This window comes from Silurus aristotelis (genome assembly GCF_946808225.1).
Source record: "Silurus aristotelis genome assembly, chromosome: 10".
NCBI classification, from domain to species: domain Eukaryota; kingdom Metazoa; phylum Chordata; class Actinopteri; order Siluriformes; family Siluridae; genus Silurus; species Silurus aristotelis.
The window spans coordinates 23913431-23941071 of NC_139583.1; the positions used below are offsets into that span (position 1 = coordinate 23913431).

The window sequence follows — 27641 nt, forward strand, 5'->3', positions numbered from 1 at the left end:
TTCTTATCCTCTCTTCTCATCTCTTCTCTTATCCTCTTCTCTTCTCTTCTTTTCTTTTCTTTTCTTTTCTTTTCTTTTCTTTTCTTTTCTTTTCTTTTCTTTTCTTTTCTTTTCTTTTCTTTTCTTTTCTCTTCTCTTCTCTTCTCTGCTCTTTCTCTTCCTATTTAACTCTCTATTCTTCGTAATTCCTCTCTCCCCATAATCTTCTATGTTGTCTTTGAGACATCTTCTTTTCCATGATGCCTTTCCTCCTCTGGTCAATTATGGTTGACTACCTCTTCTCTCCTGCTCTTTCCTTCCCCAATCCTCTTTTCTCACACATCCCTTTCTGTCTATCCTCTTCTCCTCATCTTTCATCTCAGCCTTTTTTCTCTGTTCTTCACTCAACCTTCACCTCATTAGTTCATGTTTCCTTCATCTTCATCTTCAGGTATCTCTTGTCTCTGTGTTCTCTTCTTTCTCCTATTCTCAATGTCTCTTTTTATCCTTTGTTTATCCTCATCTGTTCACTAACCTCTACCGAGTCTCCTCTGCTCCTGCACCTCCATAATCCTTTATTTTTCTTTCTTTCCTTCTTGTCTCATCCTTCTCATCATTTATTTCCTCAACTTTCCTCTTCCTTCTGTCCTTTGTTAGGAACCTCTCCATTGCATAGCTTAATGTCCTACACATCCTTAAAAAATTCCATTTTAAATCCTCCCCTTCCACTCCTCTTCTTGTCTTCACCTCGAGTCCTCTTACATATCCTTAGATCCTACCTTCCCATCCTCTCCTTCTCCCATTGTCTCCTTTTCTATCTGGTCTTCTCTTCTAATTTTTCTTCCCTTAATCTTTCTTTACTTTCATTCCATCACCCTCATCCCTCCAGTCCATCCTTTGTTCTCTCCTACTTTCTTTCTCTTTTGAAAGTCCTCAACTTTTTTTCCACCCCTGTCCTCTTGCATATTCCTATTTCCCCATTTCTGTCCTCTCCTCCTTATTGCCTAATCATCTTTTCCTTTCGATCTTCCTCTTCATCTACATCTTCTCAATCCTTCTTTTCTCCACCGTCTCTCATCTTTCTCTTCTATTTATTATCTATTTTATTTATTTTTCTTCCCTTTTATTTATTTTTACCCCTTTTTTCTCTGTCTACCTTCCTATATTCATCTCCTCCTTCATGAGTGTGTGTAAATGTGTGTGTTTTCCAGCAGCAGTCAGTCTGCATTATTCTCAGTGGCCTGTCCAGACATCGGTCATTGCACCAAAACACTTAATGCTCCAGAAAATCAAGTCTGCCCCTGAATTGTACACAACCCAGTTCAAACACACACACACACACACACACACACACACACACACACACACACACACACACACACGCTCACACACGCTCACACACGCTCACACACGCACACACATTCCCATCGTCTGTGGGCTGTGAAACAAGTCTATTTGTTGACAACTGTTTGCCATACTGGACTGTATCGATTATCTGTTTCGGGGGCTGCAAAGGGCTGTCTTGTTTCTTCCTCTTCACATTCTTCTCTTTCCTCTCATCTCTCGTCTGTCTCCTGCCCACTGAAGACATCCAACTCCTTGCGATGAGTGCTGAATTTTTCATGCATCCCCAGTGGCACTGCAAAAGACTGTTAACAGCCATCTTTAACACGCAACCCTGAGACCAAAGACCTGTCACTCACAAATTCAGACATTTCAATAATTTACTAAAGATGCTAATTCATATGGAGACTCACACACACACCAAACACACACACACACACACACACACACACACACACACACACACACACACACACACACACACACACACACACACACACACACACACACACACACACACACACACACATAAACACAAATGTATGAACTCTATTAAAGGAAGGAATTAGGGAATATTTAGTAAATAAGCACCAGGGATAATAGACCATAATAATCAGTGGTGGAAAGTAATGAAGTAAATGTCATTTGTTACTGTACTTAAGTAGCTTCTTCACCTATTTTTACTTTATTCAAGTATTTTCATTTGGGGAGACTTTTACTTAAACCTCATTACATTTCAAAGTGAAATTCAACATTTAGCAAAATCAGTCATTCATTTTTATTTATGAATTTAACTTATGAAAGAACATTTTGAGAGGAATAAATGATGGAAGAAACTCGAACTCGTCACATCATCTGAGTCCTTATTTGCGCTATGTTTTTTAAGTCATTGAAAAGAAAGTTTTGGGCTCATGTTAATTGTAATAGATATCAATCAGTTTTTGACTCATTAATATCATTCCATTAACAGATCGGTGTGTTAAGAGTAACATTAGAGTCTTTTCACAGAAACTGAGTTGATTAAGCAAAGAGTCTTGTGATAAAAATGATAATAGGTACAATATAACCATAGTAAATCATAGTACTTTGGATAGTTAAGTACATTTGAAATCAAATACTTTTGTACTTTTATCTTTTGTCTACCTCTACTTTAACTCAAGTACATGGTTTCTGTACTTCATCCATATCTGATGATGATAATAATAACTTCCATTGTTCTTTATTTTTAGTTCACAGCCTTATGCAGTGTTTTGGTTGAGGTCTATACTTGTCGATTGATTAACCTGCTCACACCCGTGCTATCAAACCCCACCATGCATATTCATGACACAGTGTCTTTGAAAAGACCCCATTTCAATTGGAAATGTCCTTTTAATGTGCACCCCAGAGGGGCAGAAGGTGCTGTGTAAGCACACGGTGAGATGAGGAAACAGACGCCGTGTGTTCGTTTTGTCAAGAAGATGTAACATTGACTAAACAGGAGATGGATGGATCCAGATTCGAAAAGTTAAACAAGAGGTTTACAAGTGTGTGACCGCATGTGACCTTTTTCTGCCTCGAGTCGACTGATTTAAGAGACAGAGGAAGGAAGAGAAAAAGAGAGAGAGCAGTGTATATATATAGAGCACATGAGACAGAGGTCCACAGCTTCGCTCTGACAATTGGATATCGGTTAAACTTAGGAACAGTCAAGAGATGCAGAAAACAACCACTGAGTCATCTAAAATATTCATGATTCAAGATTTAGAAATTCTCTCTCTCTCTCTGTCTCTCTCTGTCTCTCTCGCTCTCTCTCTCTCTCTCTCTCTCTCTCTCTCTCTCTCTCTCTCTCTCTCTCTCTCTCTCTCTCTCTCTCTCTTTCTTTTCTCTACACTATATAGTCAAAAGTATTGGAACACTGACTTTTGTGGTTCTTCCCCAAACAAAGTTGAAGCCACACAATTGGATCCACTCTGGATGCAGAAGCATTTCATTTCCCTTCCCTTGAACTTGAAGATCCAAACCTGTTCCAGCATGACAATGCCCCTGTGCACAAATCCAGCTTCATGACGGTATGCTTTGCATTGACTGAAATGCAAGATCTTGAGTAGCCTGCTATAGAACTCTGACCTCAATGTTACTAGACACCTTTGGGATGAGTTGGGGCACATCTTTAAGTCTGAATTAGCATAAGTCTCCACAAGTACACTACAAAATGTAGTGGAACATCATCCGCGAAAAATGGAGTTTATTATAACAGCAAATGAGGCGTAAAGGTGGAATGGGATTTTCAAAATAGATATACAAATCATATGCTCAGGTGTCCACAAACTTTTCTGTAAGTATGTGTCTTAACTGACAAAATGATCAGACCATCTGTAAAAGTGATGACACTCTAATGTACTGTAACATGAATTATCAAAATTCTAAAGCGACATGAAATTAATACAAGGGAGATGTGCAGTAACTACAGGGGAATTAAGTTGATCAGTCACACCTTGAAGTTATGGGAAAAAGTAGTCAGTAGGAGTAAGACAGAGTACATGTGTGTGAATAAGAGGGAGGGCAGTAGAGTGGTGCGGTTGCAGGGAGAAGAGGTGGAGAAGGTGGAGGAGTTCAGGTACCTGGGGTCAACAGTGCAAAGTAATGGAGAGTGTGTTAGAGAAGCGATGAAAAGAGTGCAGGCAGGGTGGAGTGGGTGGAAAAGAGTGATAGCAGAAGTGATTTGTGATTCGTGAAGAGTGAAAGGGAAAGTTTATAGGACTGTGGTGAGACCAGTTATGATGTATGGTTTAGAGACAGTGGCATTGAGTAAAAGACAGGAGGTGGAGCTGGAGGTAGCAGAGCTGAAGATGTTGATGTTTTCGTTGGGAGTGACGAGGATGGACAGGATTAGAAACGAGTTTATTAGAGGGATAGCGCATGTAGGACGTTTTGGAGACAAGGTGAGGGAGGCGAGATTGAAATGGTTTGGACATGTGCAGAGGAGGGACATGGGGTGTATCGGTAGGAAAATGCTGAGGATGGAGCCACCAGGAAGGAGGAAAAGAGGAAGGCCAAGGAGGCGGTTTATGAATGTGGTGAGGGAAGACATGTAGGTAGTTGGGTTGAAAAAGGCAGATGTAGAGGACAGAGGGGTATGAAGACGGATGATCTGCTGTGGCGACCCCTAATGGGAGAAGCCGAAAGAAGAAGAATGGTGTTTTTTTTTTTTTTACTTTTAAACTATAAATAAATTAGTATCCGTTTATATTTTATTAAAAGGGTTCTGTTAATAATGAAAGATGTCACAAAGCAGGTTTATAAATATGCCACTAATATTTACATTTTAGAATCATGAATTTGTCCCTATAAGTTAATCAGTTATGATCACAAATTAAGAAGCTCATAGATTTTTTTTTTCTCCATAGATAGATAGGGGGGCTTGCATGGCTCTTACTGGAATGGACTCAGAAATATTTATTAATGATGTAACACATGATACAACAACAGAATGAATTCAGAAGTCTACAGCAACATTATGTCTGCCAAATCACAGAGAAATGCATCCAATCTAATGTTCATCATGCAGCAAGACAATGAGCCAAAACAAACTGTCAACACAACAAAGGACTTCATTAAGGGGAAAAGTGGAAAGTTTTAGATTAGGACGAGTCAATCATCAGACCTTAACCCAATTTAGCACACATTTCAGCTCCTGAAGAGAAGAGTGAAAGGCAAAGTCCTCAAAACAAACAACAACTGAAAGGCTACAAGCCTGAAAAGCATCAATAAAAATAGTTTAGTAAATGCAGTGGTTCCTGCCTCATAATTATTGTTAATTATTGTTACATTTGTTAATGCACTTTAAGACTATTTGTTACAATAGTTTTGCTAGCTTTAAACTTGGGTGGTGAGTTGCATAATACATCTACATGTAAATATTAGAAATTAATAGATTTGAAATTATGATCTATTGTCTTATATACATATATTGATCTCAAACCCATATACCGTATATGCACTGTATAGCAAATAAATTGAATCTGATTGATATTCCAAAACTTTTGGAGGGCACAGTATATGTATTTAATGTAAGCATGTCACTCGAGTTAGCTAACCTAGTTATATTTGTAAATGTTTACATTTTAGTGCTAATGCTAAGATTAACCCAGATAGTGCATAAGTAATATGGTCAGTAATCATTTGTTATCTTCAGTACAAATGCTAAGGCTACCTAGGACACAAATATAAGCTATCTTGTTACAGATAAGATTTGTAATCATCACTGCTAAAGGCTATTTGGTTAATATCAGTTAGATATTCAGTCATGGTTTGTTCCTCACTGTCAGTATTAGCATACCTAAGAAAGGTTTAGCTCATTGAGTGAAATCATTAAATCACTGTTAATGGCTGGATACATATTTAGACATGTTTAAAGGATATGAATGGGTTTATGTATGGCTGCAAGGGTAAGAGGGGGTTAGAGAGATGTCGCCATAGAGAGAAGAGTGTCTACGTATAAGAAAGTATAAGTATAAGTATAAGTATAAGAAAGTACAAGGGCAGTAGTTGACAATGCACATTTTGTGTTGTGTTAGCATAAATAGTGTGATGTCATTGTCCAGGCAGGGCCATAGGTAAGAAAGAGGGCATACAAATGGGCAGAAGTAGGTATCAGAGCATTATTCCAAGCAAGATTTGCATTGGACAGGACTTTACACAGCTCGATTAGCATAACCTGAGACTCTCTGAAACCTGGCAGCACAGTATGTGGTCCAAGGACATCTAAAAAGTTGCACCTCTCTTTCAAACTTTCACCATGTTTGCATTTTAGGTCAAAATAAGGACATTGCTCTGGCATTGTAGACAATCCCTGTGAGAATCTGCAGTACATATATAAAAACATGCTTTAATATTTGCATCATATATTGTATAGTGTATATCAGGAAAACACAAATTGTGCCAGTTTCACAAAAAAAGTTATATGTTTTATAATTGGCACTACATTAGCTAGAAAATTTTTTGATAGATTAACGTATATATTTTTAATCGCGAGTACACCCAGAGTCCTGGTGGACTAGCAGTAATACAAGTTTGAAAGGTGGGCGTAAGTTTCTTGGCATGCACCACCTGGGAGACGTGTTTTGGAGCATTGCAGAGGGAGGCAGATGGCTATTCATATTCCTGAATCTAATTACCATCTCACCAAGTTTCATATGATCTCAGTAAAAGCCCCAAACAGATGCATCAGGCCATCGGAGTACAGCCCATTCAGGCAAACAAGGGCTTTTACCTGACCAGAAGGACACTCTCGCACACACAGACATGCATGTATATTTAGTACATAAAACTAGTACCTTCATCTCAACCCTGCATTGTGAAAATACAGAATGAGTATGGTACATAAAGTTCAGCTTAGTTCAGTTTTTGATTAGATACATTATAAATGTGGAAGGATAGATGACTATATATACAGTGAGGAAAATAAGTATTTGAACACCATGCTATTTGCAAGTTCTCCCACTTAGAAATCATGGAGGGGTCTGAAATTGTCATCGTAGGTGCATGTCCACTGTGAGAGACATAATCTAAAAAAAAAATCCAGAAATCACAATATATGATTTTTAAACTATTTATTTATATGATACAGCTGCAAATAAGTATTTGAACACCTGAGAAAGTCAGTGTTAATATTTGGTACAGTAGCCTTTGTTTGCAATTACAGAGGTCAAACGTTTCCTGTAGTTTTTCACCAGGTTTGCACACACTGCAGGGGGGATTTTGGCCCACTCCTCCACACAGATCTTCTCTAGACCAGTCAGGTTTCTGGCCTGTCGCTGAGAAACACGGACTTTGAGCTCCCTCCAAAGATATATATATATATATATATATATAGAGAGAGAGAGAGAGAGAGAGAGAGAGGGGTTCCCTGGTGGTCTAGTGGTTAGGATGCAGCGCTGCGACCCGGGTTCGATCCCCGGTTAGGGAACCATCCCCAGCCAATCTCAGTGCTGGTCCCAAGCCCGGATAAATTGGGGAGGGTTGCATTAGGAAGGGCATCCAGCGTAAAACGTGCGGAGGATCCGCTGTGGCGACCCCTAATGGGAGAAGCCGAAAGAAAGTTCTTTAAATAAGTTATATTAAATTATTAGTTATTTAAATTTAAGTTATATAAATAATGTGATAGCAGGAACGATGCATGGATAGATGGATGGATTAATGATTGGATGTTGAGAGCAGGAAGGATAAACTAGTTAAGTGGATGGTTGGCTGGCTTGATGGATGGATGGATTTATGGATGGATGAACGGACAGATAAACAGATGGATTGATTAATGATTGGATGAATGTATTGATGGATGGATGGGTGGGTGATGAATATGTGGCCACAGTATATGACTGAACATGTGACTAGGAGCATGTGATTGAATGACCAATTATTTGATGCATAAAGCATATGGGTATTCAGGAAGACAATATTAACAAATAAATGATTTCATACAGAGTTATTTCATTGAAAAATGGATGAAGTTTACAAATCAATAATGGATCAAGTGATGTTTAAACAACAAACATGGATGGATGGATTATAAAGTAGGCAAATGATAAATCTAAATCTAAATGTTTTTGAAAAGACTCCAAATGGAAGCTTGTTGCCAGATATGTTTGTTATATTTGACATTGCATTTGACATGCGAAAACCTTTTTCCTAAATTTGGTGATATTTGTGGAAATCCATCAATAGGTTACTTAAAAAATATTCTTTTTTGCTAGGCAAGTTTTGCAGGGAGCTTGAGTCACTGAAGTATATATACCACTGCAATAACAAAAGTAAAGAGTAATTACCAAAAGAATTGAGGGCAACCACAATAAAAGAAATGCACAAATTAATTTTTTATGAGTACCATATCAATCAGATTGGCCAATAGATATGGAAGTATAATGACCGGAGCAAAAAAGCTTAGTTATCATTATTGTTAATGGAGCTCTGATTTTATATTTTCTTGCCTCGGAGGCAAACTACATTAATGAGCATACACAGATATGGCTTTGTTCCTCCTAGGTCTGCTCTAATAAAAATTGTGTATTATTATCTGGAGAAAAAATGCTAAAGGTATTATATTATTTATTTATTATGTCTTGGGCATTTTTTTTTACTTTTTGCAGATGCGTCTCGATTCACTCCAGGCTACATGAAAGCTCTAAATTACCATAGAGAATGTGATTTGTACAATGAATCAGTCTATTACAATGAACTCCTCAGTGAATCCTCAATGTTGACAGGTAAATAAATGCTTTGAATTAAATTGTAACAGATACATTGCATGACTGCATAAGTGAGGGGAAACTGCATACTCGCACTTGGTGCTAACACAAGATGCTAACATCTAAAATCTATCCAAAGATATAATCAGCTTGACAATGAAATGATTTGTGTTGAGCAGTGTATTAAGCACCAGGTCTCACGTGATAGCATGATATGAATTGCAGACTACACACACAGATCAGATAACTGCAGATAGGCACCTGCAATTAAGCTTTTAAAAATGTATTGGGACACCTGACACCAGAAATATGTGGTTCTTCCCCAAACTGTTACCACATAGTTAGAGGGCCAGACTCCATTTGTACAGAATGTCTTTGGATACAAAAGGATTCAATTTTCCCTTTACTTGAACTAAGAGACTCAAACGTGATTCCAGCATGACAATGCGCCTGTGCACAAGCCAGCTCCATGCAAATATGATTTACATGGCTTGGAGTGGAAGATCTTGAGTGGCCTGGTATAAAGCTCTGACCTCAATCTTACTGAACACCTTTGGGATGAATTAACTGCACCACAGGCCTCCTCACTCTACATCAGTATCTGACTTTACTAATGCTCTTGTTACTACACTAAACAGTTGTGTTGTGTAATTTTGTGCTTTGCTTGGTTCCACAAAATACCAAACTAATTCACTTTAAGGCAGTTCGTATGAGCAGAAAATCTGATGTAGATGCCAAAAAATAACTCAAATGTATGATTAAAATGATTCAACATTATAATATTCAAAAGAATATTATACTCTATAGAAGAGTGCTAAAGATATGAAATTTTGTCAGTATTTCAACAATGACATGATGAACAAGCGTATAGACTTAAAGTTTTTATATTGTATAATTTTAATGCAAAAACTGTGACACAGGCACTTAGATGCTAGTGATATTTTTTACCAAAGAGATCACAAAAATATAAAGTATCAGATGGCATCTTGCAAATACTGACACTTAATTAATTTATAGCATATCCATGCATTATTCAAAAATATGTGTGAATAAGGCAAGTGGTTATGCAGTGTCTCTGATTTCTGATGTGCTTCCAAAACTACTGCAACATAAAATCCATCTTCTGTTGCACCATAAACAACATAACTATAAAAGGGAGCGCTGTTCGCGCCTTACCGAGTGTGCTAATATCAAAACAAAAGGCATTAAACATTCCCTCTATTTTCCTCCTCGTTTTTTAAAGTAGAGATTTAGAGGGATGTTTAGTGCTTGTGGCTATGAATGCACCTCAAGCTTCATTTGATGTGTAGAGGCCATTTTGTGTTTAACGCATTGATAGTTTCGCCATTTTTAGAGCGCAGTGGGGAAATAAAAATAGTGCACTATTTTTATTTCTTAAAAAAAAAAAAAAAACTGTTAGACTTATTTTTTTATTTTCCACAGGACCATTATGTAGCATTTAGAAACAACTGGAATTCAGTTCCTTGGTTAGGAGTACTTAGCTGAAATCAGACCAAAGAGGATACTTTACTTCAGTGGGGCCTGTGGAAGATCTTTTTATATATTTATTTGTTTGATTGTTTGTATATTGAATACTTGTAATGGAAATCACAATTAGATATGTTCCTATACCAGTTACTTTATTTAACTGGAAAAAGGGTTGGTACACATTTAATTGTTAAACCTATGAAGTTTAAAACCAGTGGATTTTTATAAAATCTGTTCTGAGGGGTTTGTGGAATTTATTTAATAGTAAAAGGTAGCAAAACTTAAAAAAAAAGCGGAAAAAGTTTTTTTGAGACGTCAGTGTCAGGTAAGATATTATTATTGGGTACTCCTGCTGGAAAGAGACACATTTCAAGATGCCTTTAGGCATCATTTCACAGAAACACATCTTTCCAGTGTTTCGGTTCACACTGATGTTTTAATTGCCTGGAAATCTCATTGACTAGTTATTTAGTTCACATTATGTGTATTATTATACTGTGTATTAAATGTAATATACAAGCAAATAATCAACATATGAATACACCATCTTCCACTGTAGCACATTCTGTTTATTCCCATCTCAAAGAGTCAGGCTAATGAGATAAAAGAATATCATTCATTGTTTGGTTTGTCTATAAATTTAACCCTGAGGTACTGAGAGTTATAGAAAAACTTATATACAGCACAACATTTTATTTTGTGTAGGTTTGTCAGTGTTTTTGAATGCTCCAGTTTGCCTGTCATCTGTACAAGCTAATTAATCCACCTTCTAAATTTTTGTTTCTATATGTCCTCCAGGTTACTATAAAAAAAAGTAAAGCCTGTACAGGAAATTTGTTTGTTTTAGTGATTTGTCCAAATAGCAGGATGCTATTTACCAGAAATCCACATGGCTCTATCAGTTTGGCTTGATTTATTTCCACCATGATCACTGTCATCACTTTTATATTTATTTGCTGTATATACCACGTATACATATATTTACATATATGCATATATACATTACATGCAATACATATATTTACATATTTATCTGCACTTATGTAGCAAGTTTACATAAATGCTACTATTTGCATGTCTATCTTACTTAACCCTTTGCTCACACAACAAATGATTATATTGTATATAACAATTCCATCAACATCCCTTCCAGCAGTCCAAACTGATTAACTGCAAAGTTTGTAGTTATTCGATTTATGTAAAATCCTACCATTGTCATAGTCATTCTGGGATGCTGGTAACGGATATGTATCGAACAATCCAACTTTCTATTTTATCTAACAATACATTATCTATTAAAATGTCTAATATTACACATATACGCCACACTTCAAGGTCTTATTCGACTTCCTTTCACACGATTACTTTGATCGATGATAAATATGATTTTTCAAGTTATAAATTAATTCAAGAAGAAAATCTTTCTAATAATTTATTTTTTCAATGCCTATGTCAATCTTTCACATTGGTTTTCCTCTCTCAATTTAGCTGTGTTTTCCCAAAAGAAAGAAAGAAAGAAAGAAAGAAAGAAAGAAAGAAAGAAAGAAAGAAAGAAAGAAAGAAAGAAAGAAAGAAAGAAAGAAAGAAAGAAAGAAAGAAAGAAAACAGAATCAAAGTAGCCACTGTTTATATATCAAAATCCCAAAGGCTGCTTAAAACCTTTTAGTATTATGTTCTTTTTAACCAGATACAATACTTAAATTATGAAAAAACAATACAGCCATGTCATGGTAATATAGAACAGACAATAGCTCATGATTGCTTTTCGATGACTTTCCATTTATAGATCATTCCATTAAAACTCACCCCGTGTTTAAAAGTAACAATGTTTATGTCATTCTGACTTCATAGTGGAAAGCTAATTAACTTTCTTTCAGCTTCTCCCATTAGGGGTCGCCACAGTGGATCATCCACATGTTTGATTTGGCACATGTTTTTACGCTGGATGCCCTTCCTAACACAACCCTCCCCATTTATCCGGGCTTGGGATCGGTACTAAGAGTGGCTGGGGTTGGTTCCCTGACCGGGGATTGAACCCACTGCCCGGGTTCACTAGGGAACTCATAGTGGAAAGCTAATAAAATACTAAAAAGTCACTCACCTTCCGCTCTGACCACACTATGACACAAACCATCATATTTCCTGCAAGGAAATAGAGGCCAGTTTGAAACATTATTTCAGTGTCAGCTTGCACACAATCCAAAAGACTTACAGGACAAATATAACATACCTTTGTTGTTGATTTTTGTATAATATGTTCAATAACACAAAGGACAGAAAAATCCATTTCCAGTTTTCAGTGTAATCCCCTTCAGCTCCCTTAGAAAGTCAATCAATACAAACCAAGAAAAATATCACCAATATGCAATATTTGTATGTGTCAAATCAGGATGACAGGACTTCTTTTCCATACAAATGCTTATTTGCATAACTATCTGGTAATCCATGTCCAACAGGATATTCTTTATGTCCCGCAATACGAATGAATGGGTATTGCAATAAAAGGTTCTGCATGTGTTTCCACACACAGACAATATATCACTTGGGATATATCACTTAATACCAATACCAAGTACCAAATGTAAACACCAAGGTTCCATATATGATAATGCTATTTTCTCTGGTCCATACATCCATCCATTCTGGAAGAAGGTCTTGTACAGACTATCTAAGATCCTTAGGATCAGCATCCCACACTGCTGCTTAATCACAATATATCTCACAAAAGTGATTCACATTTCAGCAACCATTTTAGTATTTCTTCTCAAGGGACAATAGTATAGGATATATTTTATAGTCAACAGCCACGCTTACATTAACACTTTTTTGTCATTGTGGAAGAGAATTTATCTAATTGTTTACATGTTTACATTCCGGCGCTTTCAATCGGAATGACTTTGTGACATGCACGTTAGCCTATATCCTGTTTGCAACTTTTTATTCCGCTCAACGTGGGGTTCCATTATTTTTGATGCGTGCTATTTATGTATAAATTGTTGCTCTTAATCAAGCAACAACGTGTATTTGTAGGCATAATACTGCTATAAGGTATGAGAAAAAGACAGGTGCAGGAAGCCGAGCTTTGCATCTCAGAGGAGCATTTTAATACTACCGCTCCATCCTCTAAAAAGCACAAACGTGTGAATGAAGATCCGTAGTATGGACTGGTGGGAGCAGGTTCTAATGCTGGAATTTAGTGACCTGAAAATAGAAAAAGGTTTTCCCCATTGGCCGATACAAGATCTAATACAGATGCCAGGTGAAGAGGAGGTTTTTTTTATTTGAGAAAGTGCATTTTGCCCCTCAAGCAATGGGTCTTATCAACGGCATTAATCGGTTTAACGCATTAACATGTCTTTTTATTTTGTTCGGTTTATAGAAAAGTAAAAAGAAATGTGCCAAAATTGCTACAAAATCGAAATTAAAAAACATCTTTACAAAGACACAACTTTACAATAAAGTACTCATGCTGGGCATTTCTGGTGTCTGATAACATTCTTTTCCTTATTTAAATGTAAAAAGTTTGTAAACTTGTAACGGAAAGTACAAATATTGTATTAAATATAAAATAGAATATGTCCAAATTCATTTTGAATTTCTTATTACATAATATATTGCTGTTATTATAATTATTTACTTGTATAGTTTTCATTTCTGTAACAACTCTATGTAATGTATTTATGTAATGTAATGTAAAGTTTTTTGCCATTTTATAAACCTATCCTTTGTGGGTAAGTTATTAGGCCTTGCATTTATAGCACTTCTTCTCCAGCGTTCTACCGTGTGCCATCTGCATGATGGGAGATTGCGAGAACTCAGCGGGAGGCGTCGGCTCACGGAAACACAATATCAAGCTGCTTTGTGCGTTCAAAACAGATAGCAATAAGAGATTTCTGCTGTGAATATGAGAGAAAAGGAGACGCCCACCATACGCATGCTGTAGCTTCATCCATAATTGCACACTCATAGACAAGTACTTGGAATTATAAATAAAAACGAAATCCGATGTATTTTAAAAAAAAGTAAAAAGCACAAAAGAGTGTTCTAACATGTCAACAAAATAATATATACTTAAATGATGTAGGGTTGTTATAAGTATTCAGACCTTCTAATGACATTCCAAGTCTTGTACTTTCTGTCTGGCCACTGTGCCATAAAGCCTATAGTTGCTGTGACCTAATGGTTTGGTGTTTTGCTCTGAAATGCATTTTCAGCTGTTAAACCTTACATGAACAGGTATGTATCTTTTCAAATCAAGTCCAGTTAATGGATCTGCCAAAGTTGGACCCAAATCAAAATGTAGAAACATTATAAAAAAAATTATAAAAAAAAAAAAACCTGAGATGCATCTTCACAAGAAAGGGTCTGGAAACTAATTCCAATGTGATTTAAAAAAAGAAAAATTTCCTTACAAATTTGTGAAGTTTTTACTAATAGGGTTTTGCTAAATAAAATAAGAAAAAAAAATTTTAAATAGGTGTTTTGTATACATTCTGTTTAAACAGTCACTTTCTCAACAGCATCTCTTTCATTCTTTGAAGTAAACAAGCTACAACATGTTTGAAATCTGAATTTTACAGCTTTATACTTGACGGTTAGAATGTACTGGAGACTTTCAAAAATGCTAAATAATTGTCTCGTCATAAAATACTTCCCTACATCATTGAGAACATGGATTTTAATGTGGAATGTAAAACATTAAATTGATCATGTAATATAAAACTTTGATCTGCCTGGCAGCTGACACAAGTATTGAAAATTACCCAGATAACCAGATTCTCACTCTGATTCTCATTTCCAATAAGCGTAGTTAAAACTGGTGCGCTATTACTAAAGAAACCTGTAACAGTGTTTAAAAATGTGAAACAGTAACTCTATCAATCCAGTCAATTGCTTAATCCTCCATCGGCAGCAAATCAAGAAGCAAATCCAAATCCGTATTTCTTAATTCTCTTTTAATGGCTTGAAATCAAAGCCAAATAACGGTCACACCACCACTTGGGTTGGCAGTCAGTCTGCCTGCTAGGATTTTCTTGTTAGCAATGGTGGCACCTCTTCTGTTATGAAAGGTCTGCAAGGCCCAGATGGTCACCCATTGTAATCCTGGGAGTGCCGGTGTGAGGTCGGGATATGCCCTGGATGGGATACGGATCCCTTGCAAAGCACCATCTAATGATATATCAATCACGCATTCACACCTAAAGACAATTGAGACAATGTCTGTTGTTTGAGACAATGTCTGTTGTAAAAAGCGCTATAAAAAATAAACTTGACTTGACTTGACTTGACCTAAAGTCAATTTTGAGTAATCAGTCTGCCTGCAGGTGGGAAACAGCTACACAACATGGAGGAGACCCATATCGGCATAGAGAGAACACAGCACAGTAACACCACACAGACTTTAACCTAAACTAAAGATTGAATTGAAGAGACTGGAGCAGTGGGATAGGTAATGATACTTGCTGGAACACTGTGTTGGGGTCACTGGCAATTTTCATATTTTTTAAATGCTACCATTTTCTCCCTAATTTAGTCATCTGCCAAATCACCCAATATTGTGTTATACAACAGCTACCAACTGGAGATAAACATGCTTCATCTGAGGTACACTATATGAACAATAGTTTCTAGACACCTAAGCATAATATTTGTATGTACATTTTTAGCATCCAATTACACATGTAGTCATCATTTACTATTATAATAACCTCCTCTCTTCTGGGAAGATGTTTTATTAGATTTTGGAGTCTGTTTGTAGAGATTTATGTTCATTCAGCCACAAGGATGTTAAGTAAAGTCAGATACTGATGTAGGATGAGGAGGCCATGGAGTGCCGTCAGCGTTCCAATTTGTTTAGTATGGTTGAGGTCAGATCGCTGTAGCGAGAGATCTTCCACTTTAACCCCCATAAACCATATCTTCATGGAGCTGGCTTTGTGCACTGGGGTATTGTCATGCTGGAACACATTTAGGTCGTCATGTTCAAGTAAAGGGAAAATGTAATGATTCCGCATTTAAAGACATCTGATACAATTGTGCACCTTCAACTTTGGGGTAACAGTTTGGGGAAGAGCCACATATGGCTCAAAAAGTCAGATGACCCAATACTTTTGTGCATATAATGTAAGTGAAGCCAACCTTCTCATTATGTTTTTATTACAGTTATAACAGAAGGGAAAGCTATTTGAATGGGCAATCTCTTCACAAAAGGCAGAAACTTTTTATTGCATTATTCAGGAGTCCCTTAACTGTCATATATTGACATTTGTAGTTTATAATCCTTGTAAATTGTATATATTTTGCAATACCACACACACGTTTGGCCAAATTTGCCTAAATATGTGTTTCAAAGTAAAAGCAAAATACACAATACGAAATACATGATGAAACCCAGAAAAAAGCATTGTGTTGCCCAAATAGGCAGAGCTTCTCATTTCTTATCTTTTTTTTCTTCTTTTTTTTTCTTCAAATACCTTTTTAAAAGCAATTGAATAAATAAAAAAAAAGCACTGATTCAACTTTTCCAAATGAAACCAAGTCATACATGGGCATTGATGTCAATACCCTAATTTGTCTCAAGAACATACAATAAAATGAATATGTCTATTTTCAATTAAAGAAATGTTTCCTTTTCTCTGAATCACATTATGCATTTTCTTCACAAATGTCCCACATTAACTACAGTTTATTCAATTTGTAAAATTGATTTTCTAGCATCCAGTTAACTTTATTTTAAATAAAAAACTCAATAATGTTGTCAGGTCACAGCAAACAATTAGCTCTATTTCCCAGACAACCATGTAACATGGCTGCCACTGATTACATTTCACAAACTCTGCAGCACTCCTATTCACTCAGCGTCTGAGTGAACTCAGGTGTGCTCAATTACTCGCATGCAATAAAAAGAGAAGTTGGTTCGCATACTAACGCAAATATTTGCTCATTCCCTGCACTTGCATTACTTTCCACATTTACATTTACGAGATGCCCTTATCCAGAGCAACTTACAAACATCTCATTCCTACAACGTAGCAGTTGAGGGTTAAAGGCCTTGCTCAAGGGCCTAGCAGTGGCAGCTTGGTGGTGCTGGGATTTGAACTCATGACCTTCTTATCAGAAGTCCATCTTAACCACTGAGCTACCACTTTTTGTTCCAATACCGTTCACATGATCAACAGTTTTGTTTCCTGTTTTGGATTTGTTTGCTTTGGATTAATAAAGACTATTTACCTGCATCTATCGGGTCATGTGGTATGTGACAAAAGTAAAAAATTGTCAAAATACTCCTTTAAAAAACAGCTCACTAAGACCTTTTTGACTGATTCATTCAACTTGAGAGACAGATGTGAAATTCATTCAGTTAATATATATATATTTAATAATACCTATCCAAATAGATTCAGCAGCAGGTTACTCAGTCTCACTAATCTTTCATAGTGTTCTCTAAGTGTTTGCACCTTGTGATGGATTAATTTTCTATAATAGCGGTAACAGTACACAGTAGATTTTATTTTGAATGCACAGGTTTATATTAATGCTCGTGTCCTTATGCATTATACAATAGTTGAATAACTATAGTATACAGTATAATATAATATATACTATATATAAATATAATATTATATGTACTTATTCACAGTTTATTTAGGGATCTGTATGGCAGATGCTTTTCTGTGATTTTTTTTTTAAGTTTATTATGTAGTTTTTTAAAACAGTCTCCAGTGTCAGGGGTTTGTAACCCGTATGAATCAATTATATTCATCTATATTTACATAACATTTTTTGCATGGTGTTATGAAGATAATATGTGATCCCGTTTGAAAATCTTCTATGAATTCCAAAACTATGCCCACAATGTCCACATCAAATACACATTTCACTTGTGAAGCCCATGTGAGTTTTTTAAGGCAGAAATAAAAAAAAAAAAAAAAAAAGAAGCTTTTTTTATGCTTTTGTATTTTGTGTGCATGATCATTTGATCAATTGTGTATAATGGTTAGTACATTTGGCTTGCATATGCAAGATTAGGAATTTGAATCCCGTTCACGCCCTGAGTGTGTAGTGTATGCTCGCTCTCTGCTTCAGGAATTTTTACCTGGTATCCCAGTTCCCTTTTCTAGTCCAATAATGTGTATTGTAGGCTGACTGTCTTTTCAAAACTGTCTGTAGTTTGCATTAATGTGTGTGCAAATGTGCCATGCAATGGATTGACCCACCACTGTGTCCTTTACCTTGTGCCCCAAGTAACAGATAGAAACTCCAGGATATCCAGTGTAGTATACAAAATGGATGGAAGTTTGAGTAAAAAAAAAAAAAAAAAAATTTAATTTGTTATTTGCAAAGTGGTTTGGAATTTCTCTTTCTTTCTTTCTTTCTTTCTTTCTTTCTTTCTTTCTTTCTTTCTTTCTTTCTTTCTTTCTTTCTTTCTTTCTTTCTTTCTTTCTTTCTTTCTTTCTTTCTTTCTTTCTTTCTTTCTTTCCTATTTGCCTTCCATTTGCTTTTCTATTCGCCTTTCTTCTCGTCATGCTCGCTCTCTGTCTCTATGTCCCTCATTAATCTTTCCAAATGTTCTCTCTTTTTTTTTTTTCCTACTGAGTCTCCGTTGTTTTTGTTATTCCCGGACCGGATTCACTCCACTGGTCCTGATCGGTCTAGAGAACATTTTTCTCTAAATGGAGAGGGATTACAGTCCTGCTAATCACGCACCAGGAGTTCACCCTGCATGACTGACAGAGAATTTGTTAATCTCCTCTTCTGCTTTTGTGCTCTTGGCTTTTTCATGAAGAACCCAATTACTTTTAGGTAAGCTCAAACAAGTGGAAGCTTTTTTTTTCCCCATTTACAGCCAAGGAAAAAAAATATATATAATCAATCAACTTCATGAAAAGCCCGGTTAGCAAGCTGTGTGAAGCTGAAGGTGCTCGTCAAATTCCGGAATCAAGCGGAACACTGCTGATAGCTTTAGAGACTCAATGAGGCTTTCGAGCACAGCGGGATTTAAAATTAAAGAAAAAAACCCCTATCAAATTTAACCATATCTATGGTGCTAAGACTGATTGTGTTTGGCACATGCCAAATATTTCATTATTCATCTCCTGATCATGCTGATGCTCTTGATACATTAATTAGCATGCAAATGGTAACCAAATAAAACCCATCATTTTCTGCAATAAGAAAAAACCTGACATGTGTGATTAGTTTTTCAATGAGCAAAATAAATTATCTTTCATTTAATTAAAAATATGTGATAACTTTTTTTAATAAACTTTTTTCAGTTTCTACTAATGCGTCTAATATCTCATCTCAAATGATGAACATGATATAGAGAGTTATCAAATCCTAATGAGGCTATTCTTTAATTGCTTTCCCTTTTTATTAATAGGAGCCTTGACCTGTACATGATGTGTGTGTGTGTGTGTGTGTGTGTGTGTGTGTGTGTGTGTGTGTGTGTGTGTGTGTGTGTGTGTGTGTGTGTGTGTGGGTGTGTGTGTGTGCTTTTCAGACTAAAGGTAAAACAGATTTGCACCAATCAATACTAAAGAATCTACAGTGCCTCTAAACAAAACATGCTCATATTTCCCAAGTACTGCATTATTATATCTGTGTAATCACTGTCTAATCGATACTTACTCGATATGTCCATGTCAAAAGGGCAGCTACAAAATCCCATATTTTGAATAACTATGCTTAAACAGAACCCAGAAGAGTAACTGGTTGGTAAACACACTTTTTCATTCATTGTTATGGGCATAATCATCGAGAAAGTAACTCTGCCAAGTAACCAAGCTCCATCTGATCAATGCACATATCAATACAATTAAACCCACATATATACAACCAATTTCATGCTTCATAGCTTTCAAATGTAAACGCCTATAGCTGCGAGAAAGCAGAGGTAAGCAAACCTACATAATACCTGATCGCTGTTCAATCAATCCTTTCTGTAATAAGCAGGAAATGCTTGCAAAGAGAAACGTTTTAATACTTAGAATATTTCCAGTGCATTTTTTATTTTTTTTTTAAATTAGATTGGAAGTCAGAGGAAAGACAAAACAGTCGTAAATGCTTCTCACTTACACTTAGTAGTGAGCATATAATTCAAGACTAAATGTTTCTAAATATTTCTGTCTGACTCTTCTGACAAAATTGAGCTAATATTTTATAGAATATTAATGTTATTAATAAAGTATATATTGAAAAGGGTTTACACCGACATATTGCAACTGTTATGGGTTCATAGCTGAAAATCACAGAATTGGTCATAGAACCCTATCAGATTAGATCTTTAATATATATACAGTGAGGAAAATAAGTATTTGAACACGCTGCTATTTTGCAAGTTCTCCCACTTAAAAATCATGAAGGGGTCTGAAATTGTCATCGTAGGTGCATGTCCACTGTGAGAGACATAATCTAAAAAAAAAAATCCAGAAATCACAATGTATAATTTTTTAACTATTTATTTGTATGATACAGCTGCAAATAAGTATTTGAACACCTGTCTATTAGCTAGAATTCTGACCCTCAAAGACCTGTTAGTCTGCCTTTAAAATGTCCACGTCCACTACATTTATTATCCTAAATTAGATGCACCTGTTTGAGGTCGTTAGCTGCATAAAGACACCCGTCCACCCCATACAATCAGTAAGAATCCAACTACTAACATGGCCAAGACCAAAGAGCTGTCCAAAGACACTAGAGACAAATTGTACACCTCCACAAGGCTGGAAAGGGCTACGGGGAAATTGCCAAGCAGCTTGGTGAAAAAAGGTCCACTGTTGGAGCAATCATTAGAAAATGGAAGAAGCTAAACATGACTGTCAATCTCCCTCGGACAGGGGCTCCATGCAAGATCTTACCTCGTGGGGTCTCAATGATCCTAAGGAAGGTGAGAAATCAGCCCAGAACTACACGGGAGGAGCTGGTCAATGACCTGAAAAGAGCTGGGACCACTGTTTCCAAGGTTACTGTTGGTAATACACTAAGACGTCATGTTTTGAAATCATGCATGGCACGGAAGGTTCCCCTGCTTAAACCAGCACATGTCCAGGCACGTCTTAAGTTTGCCAGTGACCATTTGGACGATCCAGAGGAGTCATGGGAGAAAGTCATGTGGTCAGATGAGCCCAAAATAGAACTTTTGGGTCATAATTCCACTAAACGTGTTTGGAGGAAGAAGAATGATGAGTACCATCCCAAGAACACCATCCCTACTGTGAAGCATGGGGGTGGTAGCATCATGCTTTGGGGGTGTTTTTCTGCACATGGGACAGGGCGACTGCACTGTATTAAGGAGAGGATGACCGGGGCGATGTATTGCGAGATTTGGGGGAACAACCTCCTTCCCTCAGTTAGAGCATTGAAGATGGGTCGAGGCTGGGTCTTCCAACATGACAATGACCCGAAGCACACAGCCAGGATAAACAAGGAGTGGCTCTGTAAGAAGCATATCAAGGTTCTGGCGTGGCCTAGCCAGTCTCCAGACCTAAACCCAATAGAGAATCTTTGGAGGGAGCTCAAACTCCGTGTTTCTCAGCGACAGGCCAGAAATAGAGAAGATCTGTGTGGAGGAGTGGGCCAAAATCCCTCCTGCAGTGTGTGCAAACCTGGTGAAAAACTACAGGAAACGTTTGACCTCTGTAATTGCAAACAAAGGCTCCTGTACCAAATATTAACACTGACTTTCTCAGGTGTTCAAATACTTATTTGCAGCTGTATCATACAAATAAATAGTTTAAAAATCATACATTGTGATTTCTGGATTTTTTTTTTAGATTATGTCTTTCACAGTGGACATGCACCTACAATGACAATTTCAGACCCCTCCATGATTTCTAAGTGGGAGAACTTGCAAAATAGCAGGGTGTTCAAATACTTATTTTCCACACTGTATATATATATATATATATATATATATATATATATATATATATATATATATATATATATATATATATATATATATATATATATATATATATATATATATATATATATAGTCTTTAAATTTTAAGTTTTACATTTTCTAATTCACATTCTATTTGTCATGTACATAACCAAATACAAAGTACAATATGCAGTAAAATATTTTAACAACTGGTTCATCTTATAAAATGGAATAAAAAAATAAATAAAATGAAAACAAAGAATGAAGATCGAATAGGGGAATAAATACACAATTACATGCAAATTTAATTAATCAGTATAATCAATATAATAATATATATACAGTACAGACCAAAAGTTTGGACACACCTTCTCATTCAAAGAGTTTTCTTTATTTTCATGACTATGAAAATTGTAGAGTCACACTGAAGGCATCAAAACTATGAATTAACACATGTGGAATTATATACATAACAAAAAAGTGAACTGAAAATATGTCATATTGTAGGTTCTTCAAAGTAGGCATCAAGAGAATGCCAAGAGTGTGCAAAGCAGTAATCTAAGCAAAAGGTGGCTACTTTGAAGAACCTACAATATGACATATTTTCAGTTCACTTTTTTGTTATGTATATAATTCCACATGTGTTAATTCATAGTTTTGATGCCTTCAGTGTGACTCTACAATTTTCATAGTCATGAAAATAAAGAAAACTCTTTGAATGAGAAGGTGTGTCCAAACTTTTGGTCTGTACTGTATGTATATATATATATATATATATATATATATATATATATATATATATATATATATATATATATATATATATATATATATATATATATATATATATATGATAAACTACAAAAATAATAATTTACTAAACACTAAACATTCGTTTTACTGATCTGCCAAGTCTCAAATCAAGCAACAAAATCTATCACCAACATCCGGTACACTTAGCAAAAGTTCCTTTTGGTGTCCTGATGTTTTACGTAATTTGAAACACAATAATTACTTAAAACATTTACAAGAAAATGTTGTCTTCATACTTGATGGTAAGTATGGTTTTACTAATAATAAACATGCATTTGTATAAAACATTCACATTTATCAATGCCTATGTTGATTAGAGTATTAAAAACTTAATAAGTATTCATTTATGTCCTATAAAAATGTGCGATTAAGTTATGATCTTTTATAATTATAACTATTTCTGTTCCTTTGCATTTAACACTTCAAATTATAAAAGGTAATAAATTCAAATAAAGTTACAGAAACAGTTCATTCTTGGTGTGAATCACAATATAATGAATGATAAGTACATGAATGAACCAGCTAAGCATTATACCTTTTTGTACCAATTTTTATATATATATATATATATATATATATATATATATATATATATATATATATATATATATATATATATATATATATATATATATATATATATATATACAGTGGGTACGGAAAGTATTCAGACCCCCTTAAATTTTTTACTTTTTGTTATATTGCAGCCATTTGTTAAAATCATTTAAGTTCATTTCTTCTTCCTCATGAATGTACACACAGCTCCCCATACTGACAGAAAAACACAGAATTGTTGACCTTTTTGCAGATTTATTAAAAAAGAAAAACTGAAATATCACATGGTCCTAAGTATTCAGACCCTTTGCTGTGACACTCATATATTTAACTCAGGTGCTCTCCATTTCTTCTGATCATCCTTGAGATGGTTCTACACCTTCATTTGAGTCCAGAAATTTTTGATTATACTGATTGGACTTGATTAGGAAAGCCACACACCTGTTTATATAAGACCTTACAGATCACAATGCATGTCAGAGCAAATGAGAATCATTAAGGTCAAAGGAACTGCCTGAAGAGCTCAGAGACAGAATTGTGGCAAGGCACAGATCTGGCCAAGGTTACAAAAAATATTTGCTGCACTTAAGGTTCCTAAGAGCACAGTGGCCTCCATAATCCTCAAATGGAAGACGTTTGGGACGACCAGAACCATTCCTAGAGCTGGCCGTCCGGCCAAACTGAGCTATCGGGGGAGAAGAGCCTTGGTGAGAGAGGTAAAGAAGAACCCAAAGATCACTGTGGCTGAGCTCCAGAGATGCAGTCGGGAGATGGGAGAAAGTTGTAGAAAGTCAACCATCACTGCAGCCCTTCACCAGTGGGGCTTTATAGCAGAGTGGCCCGACGGAAGCCTCTCCTCAGTGCAGGACACATGAAAACCCGCATGGAGTTCTCCAAGATGGTGAGAAATAAGATTCTCTGGTCTGATGAGACCAAGATGTGTAGAGAAAACCAGGCACTGCTCATCACCTGTCCAGTACAGTCTCAACAATGAAGCATGGTGGTGGCAGCATCATGCTGTGGGGGTGTTTTTCAGCTGTAGGGACAGGACGACTGGTTGCAATCAAGGGAAAGATGAATGCGGCCAAGCACAGGGATATCTTGGACAAAAACCTTCTCCAGAGTGCTTTGGACCTCAGACTGGGCTGAAGGTTTACCTTCCAACAAGACAATGACCCTAAGCACACAGCTAAAATAACGATGGAGTGGCTTCACAACAACTCTGTGACTGTTCTTGAATGGCCCAGCCAGAGCAATGACTTAAACCCAATTGAGCATCTCTGGAGAGACCTAAAAATAGCTGTCCACCAACGTTTACCGTCCAACCTGACAGAACTGAAGAGGATCTGCAAGGAGGAATGGCAGAGGATCCCCAAATCCAGGTGTGAAAGACTTGTTGCATCTTTCCCAAAAAGACTCCTGGCTGTATTAGATCAAAAGGGGGCTTCTACTAAATACTAAGCAAAGGGTCTGAATACTTAGGACCATGTGATATTTCAGTTTTTCTTTTTTAATAAATCTGCAACAGTGTCAACAATTCTGTGTTTTTCTGTCAGTATGGGGAGCTGTGTGTACATTCATGAGGAAAAGAAATGAACTTAAATGATTTTTCCGTACCCACTGTATATATATATATATATATATATATATATATATATATATATATATATATATATATATATATATATATATATATATATATATATATATATATATATGAAATTTCCTGAATAACAATCACAGCATGTTGTTTCAATATAAATCTGTTGTGTGTGTATATATATATATATATATATATATATATATATATATATATATATATATATATATATATATATATATATATATATATATATATACACACAACAGATTTATATTGAAACAACATGCTGTGATTGTTGACAGGAAATTTCATAAATTTTTTTTCATTGTTGCTCGTGTGATCAAAAACAAGCCTACTAAATTCCAACTACTATTTCAATTGCATGGTTCACTATGATTTATTTATTAAGTGTAACTAAGGATGCATAAACAGATGTCTTTAACGGGTACAAGATATAACCGATTGAGAAACAGCTTCAAAATTGAATCATGCCATAGTCCATTATCCCTTTATACTCAAAATTAATAGTTCACAACCCCTTTTTAAAATGACTCCATTAAAGTGATGATAGGGTGTGTAGGTCTTTCCTGAAGGTGATGGCTTGTCTCTATTTTTTGGCATGAAATGCCTCACAGACTCTCACCTACACGGAGCTGAGTGAAATCTACTGTAGATCTGTGCTTTAAAAAGTCACAGATCCCTAAAATCTTATTATAGGCCATATTGCTTAGTATTAGATCAGTAAAAACTGATAGAAAATTCACTGATATTAATATTAAAACTACACTATATTATCTTTCCCGTCACTTTAACTAGAAGACCCAAACCTGTTCCACCATGACACCATGTCCCTGTGCACACAATGAGCTCCATTTAAATGGGTCTTTACTAACACAAATGTGGCTGAATGAGTACAAATCCCCACAACCAAAGTAAACATCTTTCAAGAAGAGTGAAAGTCATTATAAAAGCAAATGAAAACTAAATGTGGAATAGGATGTTCAGAAAAACCCATAAAAATCTTATGGTCAGTTGCCCACAAACAATTGTCTTGTTTAGTATATATAATAAAGTAATGTGAACATATTTGTGGGCATATTTGAACTTTTACTCAAGTACACTGTTGACTTCTACTTATAGCTCCTTTCACTTTCACTTGCCTCGTGGTAAGAAAATGACAGCTGGCACAGTCCAATGCAAATTCACATATGAATATTACTAAGAACCTGACATTTTTTTAAATTAAATGCATACAAGTCTAATTAAAAACTAATAAAAGAGACAGCATGCAATCTTTATATTGATGTGATGTCATCTTTAAGGATTAATTAAAGTACAGTCATGATTTTTAAGATCTGTATTTGGCAAAAGCAGCACATGTCCGCTCTCGTATTTCCTCTGAACTCCAAATGCACGAGTGGCAAAAAACATTAATACAGTAAATCATGTAAAAGGAGATAAATCGAAAGCAAATGTCACTTGCCAGTTCATATCTATATCTGAAAAGCACGTTGTTGAAAAGCACATTTTATTTAACATAGTTGCAAATTTGGATGCCACTTATGCTAAATTGGACTATATTTGTTTTGCTTTAAATCCAGTGGCTCAAATGGTAAGGCAGAACACTTTATGGTCCAACAATGATTCACTGGCAGTGCAGGGATTTAAACCCACAACCTTCTGCACACTAAACCAGATAAATAGCCACTTTAACTTCCACAGTGTACAATTTGATTACATTGCAAATTGAATGATACTGTACATCAGTTTTATTTCAGTTAAGTACCAGCAAAATCTCTAATATCATCTCTTTTACAGCTTCTTAACACATATTCATTTGCATTAATCCTCCTACATCAGTCATAAGTATGTACTAGTAATGGATCAGCCCTTATATTGGTACTGTTTTCTGTCTGTATTCATTTATTTGTACCTTTAAGATGATTCTTACCTCAGAAACCACATGATCCTACTGAATAGGATGTAAGCAGGTATACAGTGTTTTAGAAATAACAACATCACACTATATGATCACAGCTAAAGCAAACTACAGCATTCTAAAGTATATTAAATAGACAAAAGTATTGGGAAACCTGACCTTTTCAGCCATATGTGTTTCTTTGCCAAACTGTTACAACAAAATGTTTTATCGATGTTCACAATTTTGATGATCTGTGCCCTCAGTAGTGTAAAGTATTTGAGTAAATGTAAATTGTTACTGTATTTAAGTAATTTTTTGGCTACTTTATTGTTTTACTGAGTATACAAAACATTAGCTCTTACTCTCTACTCAACTAGATTTAGAATTTAATATTTGTACTTTTACTATATTTTAACCTTTTTACTTTTTACTTATATTTTTACTTGTTTACTTGAACTGTTACTTAGAGATTTTGCATGCCAGCTTAATCTGTTGTGACTTATTAATTCTGCAGAGAAGGCGATATTTATTTTTATTTTATTTGTCCATTGAGTATTAATTGTTCTTTCACTTTGTGACATGAAACTGTAAATTTGTTAATTGAAGCTTTTTAAAAGATTGATTTATTATTTTGACCAAATTGTGTTTGATCTGTGTTTTATTTTGGCATGTTGTAAGAGGCAGTTGTGTTAATGTTGGTTAAAGCAGTGTCACAATTTGATTTGTATTTTAGGAAGTAAAACCTCACAAATTAACAGTTTTTGGCTTGAGGACTAGTGCATCTTTGAGCTTACATTCAATATAAGTAAAATGCTCAATTACTGT

General features: G+C 35.6%; 1 protein-coding gene across 1 annotated transcript in view; it reads right to left on the reverse strand.

Moving 5' to 3' along the window:
• large2 (LARGE xylosyl- and glucuronyltransferase 2) overlaps positions 1 to 27641 on the reverse strand; it is a 148728-nt gene that overhangs the window by 87496 nt on the left and 33591 nt on the right. The gene's annotated exons all lie outside the window — the stretch shown is intronic.